Below are 17,746 nucleotides of genomic sequence, written 5' to 3' on the forward strand. Positions count from 1 at the left end.
AAATAATTCTCCCTTTCTTTGCCTATAAACCTCACTTGACAGTCTCTACCTGTAAAATAATTTGAGATGTTATATCAAATCCAAAAAATGTTAATGCAAATATTGGGTAAAGAGAATTGAAAATATGCCAATAGGCTAAACTAGGGTCTAAAATGTGATATTTATATAAGCTGCAGAAACCAGCTTTCAGGAAAACAACATTGCAACAAGGACCAGGAGGAGGGGAGATTTCCCCATGGTAGCTGTCACTGGGACATCTCCAGGAGCTGAATATCCTTTTATGTGATACAATACCATATCTGTTGCGAAATATCACAAGTTCACCTCCTCCCCACACACACACACAGTATTTTTTCATCCCAGTAAGTAGTTACACTCTAATGACTGTATTGCAGTTTCAACATTTTTTAATTTTTAGCTTTTAGGGAGATGTGCCCAAGTCAGCAGGTAACCAAAATCCAAGATGCATCACTGACACTGACTCACGTGGTATCCAGTTGACATGAGGCCTGGCAAGCACTTCATTTTGACAATTGATTTAATTTTATGTGATAAATGGACAACATGCATTTCTTTTCTTGTGGTCATTTGAAAGTTATATCTCAGAGGAGGGGGGAGGGGTAGAGAAAGAAAGCAGAACATGTTACTCGCTGTTGTCACTTTTTTTTTCTTGCTACTGGCTCTAACAGTACACCTTTGAGGATAGCAGCTGTCAGTAAGTTGTGAATGCTAGAGATATTCCAGTGCGTTTTGTTCAATATTTCTAATGGTTCCTGATGTATCTGATTATTCTGCATGTTGTAATAGTTGTTGATCAGAAAACATTCCTAAAGACTTACACTTTAAGGCTCTGGGCTTGTAATGTCAACATATGTACAATTTAATGAAAGTGGAGTCTCAAAAAGTTGATTTACAGTGAGTTGTAACCTGCTTCTTATGTAATGGTTGAATAGAAATTGAATATCTAGTTATGGAACTTGTCAAAATAAAAGCTGCATGTCAACTCAATGTGTTCAGATCATCTTAACCTCCTCAACACGAGGCATACTTGCTCCTCCAAAATCTGCAACAAGTGGACTCCATTAAAATTGGATCCAGATCTCGGAGCAGAATCTTGTAAGTAATGTCTTCAAACCCTAAAATGCCATAGTCAAAAGTGCACATTGAATAAACAAGCTTTAGAAGGAAAGCATCCTCTTTGGAGCGGACGATAATTAAAGAGCAATTACAATTAACGTTGTATCTGAATCACTAGGTGTAAATAAATCAAGACTTCTTAGAGCAGTATTGCATAGGCATAGAAAACATGAGAAAAAACTGATAGTGAATTAAGATTCTCAAAAGGGCAAGCTTCAGAATCACTGCCTGCATTTATTCAGTGAATCATAATAGTTTAAGACCTTACGAGAAGATCCCTAAAGAAAAATATATATCCTTATATTTTCTCTCAGAACTCTTGCCCTGGGTCAAGTACCACCTGTGGGAAAGAGAGCAGTTGAGCCCTCTCTCTCCCGACAGGCTATGATGTATTTATGCTGCTATGAGCAAACCACTAGGAATCACGCAAGTGTGGTCTGTGGAAGATTCTGTTCTACATAGAAGAACAATTGAGAAGGGGAAGAGCTCAATCCCAATCATTTATTCCAATCTCATATTGCCCCAAAACAATTGTGGAAAAATCCAAGATTGCAGTCTCTTCCTTCCACCTCTACATTTCTGTCGACTTGAAGTAAAGTGCCATGTGTGATTTGCGGGTTCCCTTAAATGCATATATACAATGCCAAAATTGAGCTACACCAGGTATCCAGCAAGTTAAAGGTAAAATTTAATCTGGCATGGTGGATGGCACAATCACTAATGCTGGATTCTACCACCGATCTTCCAAAAGAGCATCCTTATACATGTGGACAGACAAACTACAGCTTTGTATTGTTGTCCTGATTTTGGTTGTCAGCCAGCCAGTGGTAGAGTGACAAAAAATGTTGCATCTATCACATTATCTGACCTAGAAATAGGGTGAACGTAAACTGTTTTATGTTAAAAAAACATAAAACCACTCAGCACAAATTAGACTAAATATGGAATATAATGGAGAAGATCACTGCAGGGATCACAAACAATGGAGATGGTTTTGACAAATTGCTTATTGTGCTTTCATAGTTTCTGATCCCATCTTAAGTCTTCAGTGTGTTACTGACATATATTGTTATATATTTAGTAATGTGATAACTCAACCCTGTTGAAACTTGACATTACCATTTAAGTCACCATGCTGTCGATATCTCGTCTGCATTTACTTGCGCACTGATACATTATGTCTAACTCGCCATTCAGGGTAACTCGTCCATGAACCCTTTTCTTTGGAGCAACGAGTTATCAGGAGTTTACTGTAAGTTCAGGGGAAACAGCTTCATTACATTTTCACCAAGTGTTTTTTTGGAAGCTGTGGGCAGCCTTCATGTCTTCAGACAGGTAACACTCTGTTCCGTTCATAAACACTTTCTTTTCCAATCCCCCACCCCACCCTCAAATTTAAAGTCGGAGGTTACAAGCTATAAATCAGAGTAGGACAGTTTACTGTGCTTATGTGGTGGAGGATATCAGAGTCCTACAATAAATTCTGGGTCTGTGAACTATCTGCTGCCAGAATACTCTTAAATTAAGGTTCCGTGAATTGAACAGAAACAGCATTACAAGGTGAGACCAGACGGCTTTCCTTATTTTGCTGAGCGATTTATGTCTGCTGGAAGCTGAAGCCAAGAATACTGACTAGCAATTCCATCCATTAATGCAGCAATTGCAATGGAATTACTGCATTGAAGTGAAGTTGCAACCTGCTCTTGGGTGGCTCTGGAGTACTAAAATGCTGAAAAAGCTCAGAGCTTCTTATCTCAATGCACTGTCAATTCAAACCTTAAAACAGTATAAGACAGGGCATGCCTGGTTAGCAATGGTTCCACCTCGGTGCAGGAAGAAGCCAGACAGATCAGAAGTTAAGACACTTTTTTTACTGAAGCCTGTTACCAATTGCTCCAAAAAGCAGAGTAGACATCGTATATTTTAGAAGGATTATAACTTCAAGAAAGTTAGGAGCAGTAATTCACAGGTAAATTGTGATATCCAAAACCTGTTGGCAACTCATTGTTACATTTCACCAAGCACTGAGTTGTATTACATTTTATTTTCCTTATTTTGTGTGGTCAGCCAGGTGTCTGCTACATGAAGAAAACCATCACCATGCTTAAGAGTATGTAAACCAGACAGAGTTCCACATACACCTGCTAACTACAAATGGAAATTTCCCTGCATCTAGAATGGAATGCGTACTCTTTTCCTGGAGGGATACACCTACTCACGTAATTTCAGAAAATATTTAGCGCAGGATCGTGAAAAACAAGATATACGTACACAGAATGTGCATTGGGATACAGCTGGATTATAAATATTAGTCCTTGAATTTGATATAACCCTTTATCATGTTGTTGAAACATCTCAAAGCACTTCACAGGATTCACTGTAAAACATAGCGCCTGTGTATTTGTTGGTGAATGTGGCAGCCATTTGAGCACAACAATGTCCCACAAATACCCACAAATGAGAATGCTGTCCAGGACACCAGGAGATGTCCTTAGCAGCAATCCCCCAAATAAAATTGGTCTCCTTAAATAGTGTTTGGGGATTTTTAAAGGCCACCTGGATAGGCAGACAAGATCTTGGTTTAATATCTCATCTGAATGATGGCATCTTTGACGATACTATGCCATCACATAGGTCTTTCCCAAGCAGATAGCATTCTCTTAGGAGTGCTAGAGGGCAGAAAATCTGGTCCTCAGTCTGTTTGCATGGTCAGCTGTAGGGTTTGAGAACATGTAGGGTTGTTTTCCAAGCCTTTGGAAACTGGGAATCATTTCTTACCACCTGAACAATGAATGGGAAATAGTTTACAACAATAACAACTTGCAAATACATAGCATTCCTCACGCAGGGTAGAGTCTCCGAGCGCTTAACAAAACAAAACACAAAACGCAAATAAAAATAACTTTGCTAAATGTTTTGTTTTATGAAGATGGTGCCCCTTTAGAATGTCTTTTAGACATCTCAAAGCGCTTTACAGAATATACTGTAAAGTGAATTGACTGTATATTTGTAGGCGAAACGCGGCAGCCAATTGTGCACAGCAGATACAGTAGATACACAGATATCTTTTTATATACATCTATATTATATACATGATATATATATGCATGGCTGTTTGTCAAGCTGCATATGCTATCCAGCTGAAATTACATCAACTTCATCGATAGCAATGAAACCAGCAAGCAGTTGACAAGCTGTGATTCGTTCTCCTTTAAGACGTTAGTCACTTTGGTGTACGAGTTGTAGATTACTGAAGAGTAAGTCACCAATTCAAATAAGCGCACCACAGAGTAAATTCACAGTGCTGCGTCAGCTATTCACAGTCCTCCTTGGCATGCCAATAATATGCTCTAATTTGTGCTGCCAATAAAAGCAAAGTATAGCATAACCAATTTCCACAAACGGAAGTCAGCAACTATACTTGTTCTCTTCAGATACCATAAAGAAGCAGTTATATGTGTGTCTAATAAAGGTAATGTTCCTAATTGATTCAACACCCACAACATACACTACTGCACAGTTTAAATGCACTACATGCTGATTCTGGGATACTGCTGTGCACACATTGGCTGCTGTGTTCACCTACAAAATATAGAAGCCATATTTTACATTATATCCAGTAAAGTGCTTTGAGATATACTACTAACATGAAAGGTGCTTTATCAAATACATTCTGAACATCTACCTTTTTGTTTTGAGATAGGTGGAACCGGCAACAAAATACGTGTGCTTAAATGGAATACAATTTATGTTTACACTGTGCCTTTCACGTTGGGGAATGACTCAAAGTACTTCACACAGCTGTCTGGATACCCAAGTGGGGGAGAGAGAGAAGGATGACTGAAAGAGGTGAGTCAACAAAGTCCCACATTGCATTGGTTGGATTGTACTGGATTGTAGGTACAGAGAAATCTTCATCTGTGCAAGTCTAGCTACCATCAAAGTATGACAAATACCATAGGTAAACTAACCTACTCTCCACTAATTGACCGACCCCTACATTTAAATAAATAGTAGTTGGGAAAATGGAATTGGGGCTAACAATCAGGCCAGTTTGGACAGAGAGTGTGGAGCTGTGATGTGCACGGCCCTGACACATTTCGGTCTCTTGTGGTCTGGTCAGTAACAAATTTGATGCTCTAGGAATAATAATAATAACCCTACATTTGATATTGTACCTTTCACATAGGGAGGATGTCTCAAAGCACTTCACAGGATTAAATGTAAAGTGTAGTGACTATATATTTTGTAGGCAAACTCAGCAGTTAATTTTCATACTGCAATATTCAAACAGCCATGAAGTGAATGACCAATTTTATCTGGGGGATTGCTATAGTGGTGATTGTTATTGCTTTTAAAACATATTTCGCTGAGCGTCCATGCTCAGTGTTCTTCATTATATCTGTTAACCACTTTGACACATTAATTAAACATGAAAAACAACTTGTTTATGTTGTTGTTAATTGACTGCTACAGATATGCGATTTTCACTTATGTAGCATCTTTCATGAAAAATGACTGTCAGCCTGGTCAGGCAGCAAACCCTTTGCATCATGTTCAAGGAAAAATACAACTAAAGGAAAAAAAACAAAGTCTAGCTTTGAACTTAGCAAGAAGGTACAACCTTACATTGCAGCATTAAACTAGGGAGCACAAGAAAAGGGAGAAACCCTCACATAAATGTTTCCTCGCGGAAAATGATGAAGTAGAAGTAGAGATTATGGAATGACCACATTGGCATCTGTGGAGTCAGCAGCTATACAAGCAACAGAAACCAAATCACAATTCTCAGGAGGTGCAACTCAATGTTATCAGGAAGATTCCAGAAGAATGTGGTGAGATTGCTGAACACAATAACTTCAACAACAACTTGCATCTATATAGCCCCCTTCAAGTAGGGTACCATCTCAGAGACTTTAACAATAGTGTAATTTGATGCTGAGGCGGGGAGAAAGCGGTGGTGACCATAGGAATAGTCAAAGAGGTAAGTCTTCAGGTGTGATCTGAACACTGGCAAAGAGGAGGCAAGGCGGATGGATTGTGCAGAGGGTCAGGAGGAGTGGAGGGGTCGAGGGACACGCAGTCTGGTGTGAACAGATTGGAGAGGTAGGGCAGTATCAGGGCATGAAATGATTTGCAGATGAGTCTAAGGATCTTGAAATGGGATTCGTTCTGCGACAAGGAGTCAGTGGAGCCTGGCAGGACTGGGGTGATTTGAGTGTGGAGGTTGGTGTGGGTGACATTGGTTAAACAACTACTGTTATCAATCCAATGCCCTACCTTCATCGCCAGATCTGGCTCGTACACTTCAGATTTACAGTCTCTCCCTCACTGAAGCCCAAACTGCATTTTACTCCAAGGCTATCCATCCACAGGAGTCTCAACCTTTGTACTCTTCTTCCTGATAGCATTCATGCCCATCAAACCTTAATGTAGAATCTGAGCAGCACATCTGATACAATTACAGTTACCACTCAAAACCATTCAGGACCAATGTAATCTCACTGACCAGTTGGGCACCTAATAACAGAAAGGTAATCAGCCAAAAATGAATTTGTTACCCTGGGGAATTGCCAATGTTGAGTTCAGAATTGAATTTATTTATATTAAACCGGGTTGAGTACCCCTATAAAAGTGGGAATATACATTCAGCTTTTAAGAGACACATCTTAACACTTAGGAGATGTAAGTTCAAATTGCCGGCTGAATTGTCCCACAGATTTATTTGTTGAAATCAATAGCACTCATAGAGACTGCTGGAAAAAAAGTGCGATTTCAATCCATTCAGTCTTAGATGTTAAAAGGGAAAGTTTGCAGAAATGAACAGGAATTGCCTTTCATTTCTGAGATTGTCACAGTGCATCCTGTCAACTCAGGAGCTCATTGTACACCATGTGAGGATAAGAGCCAATACCAATTATATATTAATAAAAAATTACAGATGGCATATTCTGGTATCTTTGCAGGATCTCTACAGGCAGGACTAAATAGCTCCAGAAGGAATTTTCATTCAGAAGAAAAAGGATACAGTAGCATGCAATCTACTTCTGTAATCATGGTAATTAAAAACTACTTACAGTAAACTCCTGATAACTCATCACTCCACAGGAAAAGTTAAGCCAGGGTCGGGTTATCAGAAGTTTACTGTATTTATATGATTTAAAGTGAGAGTTTCTTTTATGACTGGTATTTGTCAATTCTATCCAGCCAAGGCTCACTTCCAATTACTTTATTCACCTATCTTGATGAGGACAGGATTTGAGGGCAAGAGGATATCAATTTGAGGAGGAGCCAGGCTGTGCCCTGGAATATGACAGACCCACTTGGCTCAGGAACCAGACTACCCAAGACCACCACAGAGGATTGACCCAAATCTGAAATTCGATTCCCAGCTCCAAGAAGATCACACTTACCTTCCCTCTCCTCCCCCACAAGGAGGGTAGTCACCTTGTTGGTCATTTGACATCTAATAAGCACAAATTTGAGCCCTCACAAGGTGGGTAGCAGAGTACCTACCAGGAATTACCTGCAAGCTTCCCAGTGTGCATTGAGAGCATTGCCACCATCTTCCTACCCACAGCTCGGATACACATCCTTATCCATTGAGCAATGGTTCCACCAATTGGAGGTGCTTAAGCAGCAGCTACTTTCCTCTGCAAAGCAATCAAGGTGATACAAATCCTGGATATACGAAGGTGTGGTCATGAACCCGGTTTCCAGGTAACACCTTCTAGCAGTTGTGATCCCAAGCATCAACTATTCAACAGCCATCTGCCTTCAGCATGGTGGAAGGACGTTTACAGAACCGCTTTTGACATGCCAGCCACACTCTATGGGTCCACTTCCAATCATACCAGTTTTAATCAACACAACTGCTCAATCCAGGTTCTCATGTGAGAGGCATTGGAAAATAGCCATGCCAACCATAAAGCTGTCTCTGCTCACTGGATGCTTGGCAACAGATATGTACAGACCAAAGTGTCTCTCTTTACAGCCACTTCCCCATTAACTAGACTAACTAATGGGGACCAATATCAGATTGGAAGATAGGTAAAGTAATTCCAAGATTTAAAAATCGTCAAATACATCATCTTAGAAATTACAGTACCGTTAGTTGATTACCTACGGTGTGAAAAGCATGGTAGACATTATAGTGGAAGCAATTCAATATATCTCGCAAAACTAAAGGTTATAAATCCAAGCCACCATGAGTTTATGAAATATAAGCTTTGCGAAGTAAAATGCATTGGAATTTTTATTGCTGCAGCATAGCTGATGGACGAGTGAAAAATCATGATTATATCCTCATTTTCAGAAAGCATTTGATAAAGTCCTTTATGGGAAATTTATAAAAAGTGAATGTTCAAGAGTTGAAATGAAATTATTGATTGCTCTGGTGATAAGAAACAGAGGGTAGTTACTGTACTTTTTGTGATAGCTCTTCTGGGGAGTTCTTTGGGGATTAGTTCTGGGATCTGCACTGCTCATAACATTTATTATGAATGCTGAAAAAGTATTGTAGAATATGTAAGTTTGCAGATACTTGCAATATTGCAATACATAACTGAGTGGGAAAGCCGAATATTGATGCAGCAGTAACACCAAACTTGTGATTCTTCAAAAGTAAAGTAAAACTAGATACTGAATCAACAACAACTTGTCAATTCTATCCAGCCAAGGCTCATTTCTAATAGCGCCATTTATATAACACGGGGCAGCGTCCCAGCGCACATTTGGTAGGTTTATTATAGGTTGCAACTATCTTTAGGATCCTGGATCAATTGCACCACTCTATAAACCCTGGATTTAGCAGGAATATTTATCAGGAGCGCTGCGTCAGGGCAATTCAGCATGAAAAAAGAAATATTGGAGTGATCCTCAAGATGGCGCCCATCCTACCTAACTTGACAAACTAATGAGTCAGGTACGAAAGTGATTGTCAGCTGTCTCAATAACTACCTCAGAAAAGAACTGTGAAGATGAGTGGGAGTAAATGGTTAGATCGGGTTTGGGTGCAGTTGTGTGGCACCTTCTGAATGCAGAAAGTCATTACAAATGAAAAGCCACAAGGAGAACAAGTGAGAACATGGAAATCTGTCTCCAGGCCTCTCCAATGTCTCATCATCCACTTCTACTGATCTCTAATAATAGAATAACAATAATCCTTGCATTTGATACAGTGCCTTACCACATCGTCAAGACTCTCAAAGCGATTCACAGGATACCATAAAGTGATGTGTTTGTGGGTATTTTGCGGGCGAACCCTTGATACCTTGTAACACTAGTGAATAATTTAAAAATGGGGGTGGGGGGAAGAAGGGAAACAAACCCAAGTCCATTACAATGCTTACTTACAATGTCCTGAATAGTTGACCAGCGTTTCCACATGCCAATGTAACTCAAATGTGGACTGGCCCAGATGCAGTGACGTAGAACCACCAATAGTGAGGTAAGGGGAAAGAGAGCAAGTTCACATCATTGGTTTATGAAAAAAAACAATTATTCCACCCAACAATAAACTGGACTTCACACTTATAGCATCTGTTCCTCTAGTTTCATCCCTGCTCCAAACTATCAAATTGCTCAATTACAGGAATTATTCCAAATTAAGCGGCTTTCGGGCCAGATTTCTTTATGAAAATATCCAATGTATTTGGCAAATTCCTTATTCCCGAAGGTATAAATGTCAAGCTGTAAAAAGAGTGGAAATATGACCTCAAAAATCCATTATATAAAAATAATATGTCTATTCAGGTTCAATAGAGTACTGTCTTCAATGCAATTGAGTTACATAAATCACTTGAATTATATTGTGTAGTTTTTTTAAATAAGAGCTTTGTGGTGTTGGTATAAAGAAGCATCATAGAAAATAAAACTGATTGTATAATTTTTTAAAATATATTTTTGTTTCACAAGCCATTCTTCTTCATTAGTACCTGGTTTGAAACATCTTGAAGATGTGATAAGCCGCTATATTGAATGCAAGGATTATTATTATTATTACTTCTGTGATGCTAATAATCATACTGTGCATAATGCCTCCGTATCCATGAGGAATATGAGAATGGGGGCTGGGGGAGAAAGAAGCAATGAATCGGCTACTGTGTGTATAAGCTTGAAATTACTAACTACACCCCTGGGTGAGATAGAAAGTGTGCACATGAGCGTATGCTAGCTCACAGCTACTGGGATATGGGATATGGAGAGGGGGAAGTACTGCTCCTGCTGAAATGAGTCTTGTGGGACAAAAGCTGATCTGCCCCATTGATTTGCCCAAAGTTGCTGATAGTTCTGGAGGTCTCGTTGCTGTTGCTGCTCATGTATTAAATAGTTGAGGTTAATTGTAGCTTCCCTGACCACATCTATTCCTGAGGTATCTTAGCCCCAGGTGCCACAAGCAATGTGGGATATCGGATCAAATCCAAAATGCAGTTATGCCATATCTGATTCCTTCAAGTGTTTAACTCTTTTGAAAACAAAAAAGTTTAAAAAGTTCTCAGGCTGTGTATTAATTAGAGAGCTAGTCACATTTGCAAGTCCAGCAAGGCATTAACCAGCGTTGCAGAGGATAGCAGAGGTTTGGACAAGCACTTAGATGCACATGTGCAAAGCTTTCCTCAGCATCATGCAAGAGCGATCAGAGCAGGAAAGTATAAATCTGGTTTCTAATTCTGAATTGATCTTGCACACGTCAAACTGTATAAAGGGTGCAGTTAATGTTAAGTAGCAGATACTCAAGCAGGAACCGTGAAATAGCCAGTGTGTTCCACTCATGAGGAAGGACTTCATTATTGGGTCACTCCAAGTGAATTTTTTACTTGGGTCACTCCAAGTAAAAAATCATACACCTCATATACCCAGATGATGCTCGAGTGAACAAATAGAGCAAAGCAGTCTCTGCACTTCACATCTTTAGGAACAATGAGATTGAAATTATTGAGAACTTTATTCCTCATCATTCTTTGACACTGAAACATTACAGAAGCAGTTTTAATCTTTCGCTTTCATCAAATTTAAATATCAAAAAAAAGGCAGCGCTTGGGGATATAACTTGCTACTTTAGATCAGAAGAATGCCGTATGAAGCAGTTTCCCATCCCTGAAATCTTTGTGTTCAGCATGATGGATTCGATATTCATTATGCTAAATTTAAACTTAATTGGAATATTTGTCGACATGAAGTGGAAAATTATATTCCAGTTACCACAAAGATGAAATGTTATAAAGCCTTTAAATGTTAATAAATTAATTCAATTTTCTAAATACTGTAAACTGTTTTTCTCAACTTTCCCCTGGGAGTTGGCTCTATATAATGTTTCCCCAAATAAATAATAATTTTCTTACTTTATTCATGAAGTTTATACAGTTGAAAACAAGCTTTATTCTCCAGCACAGTAAACCTTAACAGTAAGAAGTTGTGAAATAATTATTCACGCATAAAGAATGCCATTAATGTAACATGGATCTAGAAGTTTCTTATATTGTTCTAATTGATAGTAAGATCCCATTATGCAGTGACATGGGTCCTTTATTGAGTTTTTTTTAACAGTACTTTATAATGTTCCTCACATCAAGACAGTTACAGATTATTCAAGTGCGTGAATATAGTTGCTAAATATTGCTCCTTTTTACTGACAGCTTGGAAGCTACTGTAACATCATTTTAGAGAGACCCAGTTTCATTGTCTACATACTGCACCAGACCATTCCGTGTAGCACATCTGATGTGTAACTCCAATATTGTAACAATGAAAGCTGAAAGTAGCGGTCTTGCATACTATATTTGCAAACCTGGTTTGTGTTCATTGCGAAGTCTGATTTTGCAAGTCTGTGAGCAAAACGTTGGCCATTTGCTATCAGCATTTTACTCCTGGGACTTTGCCATCTTGGGATTTGTCACAGATTAATTCAGTTCATGAAAGCAAGAAACCTGGTTTGCAAATATCATATTAAAACTTTGATGTAAAACAATATGCTGATGATTTTTAAGGAATTTCACTGTTGATTTGGGAAAATCAATATAGGAGTCAATCTATCGAGGTGAGCTCCCAACACAAAGTATCATTCATTTAGCACGAATTGGAAGTTTCACTCAAAGCACATGGGAAGAAATTGATAAAGGGGTATGAAAGATATGAGAGCAGAGTCGAGATTGGCCAGATGGACCGCTGCTAACATCAACTCCAACAGCAAATTGATCTGTTTTTTGGGTGAATTTTGACGAGGAAAGAATATTACGCAAAATACTTTCATGCTCCTCTTTAAACAATCCCTTTTTTAAAAAAAAAACATCAGATCAGGCACACAGGCATTTGCCTTAGTACTACACCCAAAAGATGGAACTTCCAACAGCACTCTTATAGTTCTGCACTTGAATATCAGTCTAGATTTTGAGCTCAAGTACTGGCATATTGCTCAAACCCTACATTGCATTGTGCTGCACCTAATATATTAGCTTGATATTTAAATTTGGTTCTGAAAATGGGAAGGTATTGCATTTTTTGTCTACAACATTTATCTTTTAATAAATAGTTATCAAAGCGTGATTATAACAAATGCCCTATAATATAGGTGGTTGTTCTGTAATGTAGTCTCAAAGCAGGTAGCACATGGCTGGGATCATTGTTACACTCTCCACAGGGTCAGAAATACCACCAACATTACTGTTTTTTCCTTGAAATATTCAGACACATAATCTTCAAGTGTCTGGTTGGAAAAATCATCTGTGGGTTTTAGTCCATTGTACAACTCCAAGTCTTGAAATTTCACAGAATAACTTGAGTGGGAGTGCAACACCCAATGTTAATCTGTTTATTCCTCTCTTTCCAGTTCAGGGTTCTGCCCCATTACAAGTGCTTACATCATAAACAATTAGCATTCCTTTCATGCAATGAAAATGTCACTGTCCCCAAGGCATCCCAGTAAATCATGTAGATTGAGAGGAGATAGCAATTGTACAGGGAAGTGATTTCAATGTAAAATATTTACGGTGGAGCTTGGTTATAATGGGGTGGTTGGGATCCATAAAATCTAAACCGTACAATGAGGCACACATCCACTTGGCTAACTCCCTACTCACCGGTTAGTTCCCATTCCAAAAAGGCTAACTTCCAGGACACAGATTCCTGCCAATGTCACTTCTTACGTGACGCACACGCGCAAGGGAGGAAGTGATGCTTGTGGTGAGCTGATGACCCAGAAGTCTGCCTTGTTTTAATCCGAGAAGCTACAATGGATGACTTCTGGGTCATCAGATCTTTGCCAATGTCACTTCCTCTCTATTGCAGCAAGTGACATTGCTGACAACCTAACGACTCGAAAGTTGGCTATTGACATGGAAAGCGAGAGGGCTGGTTGCATATGAGCAGTGAATGAGGTCCGCTTTACAACCATATTCTAACTGAATCCACTCTATAAAGAAGCATGTTATAAAAGGGCCACACTGCATTTATACTAATAATATACCTTACATTTGTTATAGTGCCTTATTGCGTCTTAGAGACATCTCAAAGCCCTTCACAGGAAAAGTGAATTGACTGTATATTTTGTGGGCGAAACTTGGCAGCCAATTGCGCACAGCAGTGTTCCACAAACAGTCTTGGATTGAAGTGACCAAATTATTATTATCTAAAGAAGTGCAGACGTGGCTTGAACTGGGGAGAGGATGGGGTAATTTTTCCCACTGTAGTGTGGGGGTGGGGGAATAACGGTTGGTATGGTGGGGTTAACCCTGTGTGTGTGTTTGGGGAAGAAAGAGTGAGGGAGGGTGTCTCTGGTCCACGTGTCTCATCGATCGCAGAGCTCAGCTGTTCGATGATGTAGAACAAGCGGGGAAGGGAGGGGGAGGGGTCAAAATTATGCTTTCCATATTGGGTGTCTAATTGGCAATATTTCTTTACAGGAATCCAAGTCACATAAATGGGGGTGGTAGTGGGGGGGGGGGGGTGTCTTCTGATAATCAGGAATATGTCACTCCAACCCGTGGGAATTCAGCTCTGACACAATCTACTTATAGATGTTGGTACCAATGGGAATCCCATGCAGAAAAATTGCAAATTGGACTCCATTGTTATTTTGTAACTGCTCCTTTCTTTTTAGAGAAAGTCTTAGCTCAAAGGCTGCTCTGTGAAGCCTACAAGGCTGGAGCTCTCACTCAAGCAGAAATGAAATGGATATCCTCTGCTGACTTCAGGATACTCAGAACGCCCGCTCACCAGAATGGATTTATATGTACTTTGTCTTTCACAGGCAATTTTACTGCCTAGTAATTCCCAAACCACTGTTCTCCAGGTAATATTCTATTTCCTCTCAGGTGACATGAATAAATGACTTTATCTAATCTCTTGTAGTTTAAAATATTATCTGAACCCCTACATTAAGTTTTACAGTTCATTTAATGGGAAAAGAATTACATTTTATAATTCAGGACTGAGCTCGAGTTGGAAGAAGGCTCTTGAATGCTAAGTAGGAACTCTTGCTGGATGTGTGCGTGACTTTGAACGATTGGGCATGGCTTTAATGACCCCCCCCCCACTCCCCCCTTTTAGTTTGCTGACATACACTATCAAGGTTTAGACCTAAAAAATGATCATTTGAGTGAGGTATTGGAGGGTTCGTGCCCATAGCAAAGAACCCTGGCTTGAGACACTGGCTTTAGTAGAGGGGCATAACTGAAGAGGAAACTGCGAAACCAAAAGCTTTTATACAGGAACAGGTCTTTTATCTCATGTGGACATTTTATTACATCATGACAGCTATTATTAATCCTACGTCCCCACATTCCTGAATACCTTTAAACCCTTACTTCTCAAGATGCTATCTATCTCGCTTCTGAACATCTCATCCATATGTGAAGATTTTTTTTAATTTTAGTGTTATGTTCCTTGTGTAGAATTCACTTACCAGGATTACTCAACCACGGTTTAAATTTATGTAGTGGGTTTCCACGTTGGGAGGATGTAACAAAGAGCTTCACACAGCTGACTGGGAGCCCGAGCTGGGGTGAGGGAGTAAAACAGGAGGATGGGATGGAGATCCAGAGCGTCAAGAAAGGATGGCTGAACGCTCACTCAACGATGCTATTTACCGAGCTGAGGACCAGCAGAGCAGTATAGTTGGAGGGTGGGATTGTCGGTTGGGGCAAGGCTATGGAGGCATTTGAATGTGCAAACAAGGATCCTGAATTTGATCCACTGTAAGATGGGGAACCAATGAAATCGAGTGAGGATGGAGGTGATCGACATCCAGAGCACAGTGCAGGAGAGGACACAGGCTGCAGTTCTGGAAGCATTGCAGCTTGTGTGGGAAGTGGCTGTGGAGTCTTACTTGTTACAACAAGTGTTCAGCAAATCTTTGTTTGTTTGCAGACACAAGCTTCATTGACATAAATGTCAATGCAGCATCCTTACAGCATTAATTTACTACTGTCAATGTTTACCAGCATATTGTTAAAACATTACTTTTAAGATCTGAGTAAAACTGGCCTCAGTTTGTCTGGAATTGTCTGCAATTTCCTCAGAATCAAAGATTAATAAAATTATACAATCCTTGAAATAAAAATGTAAATTATTTTAAGTATAAAATTATACAATACTGGAATTAAAAATGTAAATTATTTTCATGTCTGTCACCCTGACTCAGTGGTAGCACTCTCGCCTCAGAGTTAGAAGGTTGTGGGTTCAAGCCCCATGTCAGGAATTGAAATCCCATAATCTAAGATGGGGGTATGTTGCATTGTCGGAGATGGATAAGACATTAAACTGAGGTCCTCTATGCCTGTTCAGTTGGACATTAATGTGGGCACTAGTCAAAAAGAGAAGGGAGTTTCTCCTGGTGTCCTGGCCAACAATCCCCCAAACAAAATTAGCCATTCATTCCATGGCTGTTTGTGGGATACTGCTGTGTGCAATCGGCTACTACATTCTGCCCACAAATTACACACTCAATCCACTTTACAATGTATCCTTTTAAGTGCTTTGAGAAGTCTTGATGACATCTCAAATGCATGGATTATTATTATTAAGTATGACTACAAAGGAAAAAAAATGAATGAAGTCTTGTCAAACTTGGCAGGCAAATGACTGGCTGGCACTACCACTGGAATATTATGGGCAGTTTTGAATGCTGCACTAGAAATAGGTATTTGGGAGCTATGGAGAAGGGTCAGTGGCGATCCACAAGAGTGATAACTGGAGATAAAAGAATGTAGCTAGGAGAATAGGCTGAAGAGGTTAGGATTCCTTCCTTTAGAGCAGAGAGGTTGAAGGTAATATGATAGTGCTGGCTAAGATAACGACAGGGTTCAAGAGGATAAATGGAGAAGAGCTTCATTTATCCTCTGTTTCCACTGCTGGGTAATGTTTCTACTGGTAGGTAATTCGAGGACATTTAAAATTATAACTAAAGAGTGTGAAATAATAATAATATGAATGGGAACTTAGAGAAAAATAATTTTCCAGGTTGTCAGAGTATGGAATCAATTGCTGAAGATGGGCTGGAGAGTTGGTTGGAGCATTTAAAAGGGAATTGGATAATAATAACCCTTGCATTTGATATTGCGTTTTATTACGTCAAATGGTATATGCTTTATAGCATATACAACAACAATTTGCATTTATATATAATATAGCGCCCCTCACGAAGGGTAGCGTCCCAGAACATAATGTAATGTGACTGTGCATTTTGCAGGCAAATGCCTATGAACTTTCTCCCAATTTGCGTGTTGTCTTTATCCCTGCTAGAGGTCTCCAGTAAACAAATTTTGTTCCTGAAACCTGCTGAGCAAACTTTTAACAGTTCTCTTTGATATTAGAAGTTGAACACTTGTAAATTGAAGTTAAGAGTTTCCTAAAATCCGATTTGTTTCACATCAACATCAAAGGAAACCACAGCAGTGTCTTCCTTGTCCTAACAGAGGGGTTTTGTTGAAATATTCACAGACTGAGCATAATTACCTGTACTGCGTTGCCCCAAGACTCAAATGTAGCAACTTTGCATCGAACCTCCAAGGTAACTCTGGCACAATACAGCTGACTTCCAATTTTTAAATCTCCTGGATTTTGATTGCCACAGATTATAGCACTCCTCAAATCCCAATGTTTCACTGCAGGGTCAGGCGTTCCTTCAAATGATCTGTAGAAAGGCGACAAATACGTAATGTGTAAAAAATAATCCATTTTACCAATCGTATTCCACCTGTTCCCCAGCACAGAATCGCTGCAAACATGTCCCCTTTTAAACAATATCAGCAGCAAGAGAAGTAGACTAACAGGGTGGTGGGATTCTGGGGGCCATTTCGGGGGGCTTTCTAGATTTTTGTTCAGCAATTTAATACATGGCACAATTTATTCAGGATATTTGAGGTGACACCACCAAAGAAAAGTGTTTCTGCGCAAGAGTCGGTCACTTCCAACAGTCACCACCAATGGTCAGTGAGTCACCTCCAATGATCAGTGGGTCACCCCAAAGATCACTATCGTAAGCAGTGGAGATTGATGGAAACTTTCACCTGGGAGCACCTCACCAGTCACTGAGCTTGGCCACAGAAAATGAGAACCTCAAAGAAGGCCGAGCACTGTGCATGGCCCAGATTTCAAGGTGAACGGCCCAACA

At 39.6% G+C, this 17,746-nt stretch overlaps 1 protein-coding gene across 2 annotated transcripts in view; it reads right to left on the minus strand.

Annotated features, from left to right (window-relative positions):
- bcl9 (BCL9 transcription coactivator) overlaps positions 1-17,746 on the minus strand; it is a 243,889-nt gene that overhangs the window by 58,014 nt on the left and 168,129 nt on the right. For both annotated transcript variants that reach the window (XM_007891807.1, XM_007891804.1), the window contains exon 3: positions 17,089-17,266. The gene's annotated coding sequence lies outside the window, so the exon portion shown is untranslated. The remainder of the gene's footprint in view (positions 1-17,088; positions 17,267-17,746) is intronic.

Source organism: Callorhinchus milii, unplaced genomic scaffold (assembly GCF_018977255.1).
Source record: "Callorhinchus milii isolate IMCB2004 unplaced genomic scaffold, IMCB_Cmil_1.0 Scaffold4, whole genome shotgun sequence".
NCBI classification, from domain to species: domain Eukaryota; kingdom Metazoa; phylum Chordata; class Chondrichthyes; order Chimaeriformes; family Callorhinchidae; genus Callorhinchus; species Callorhinchus milii.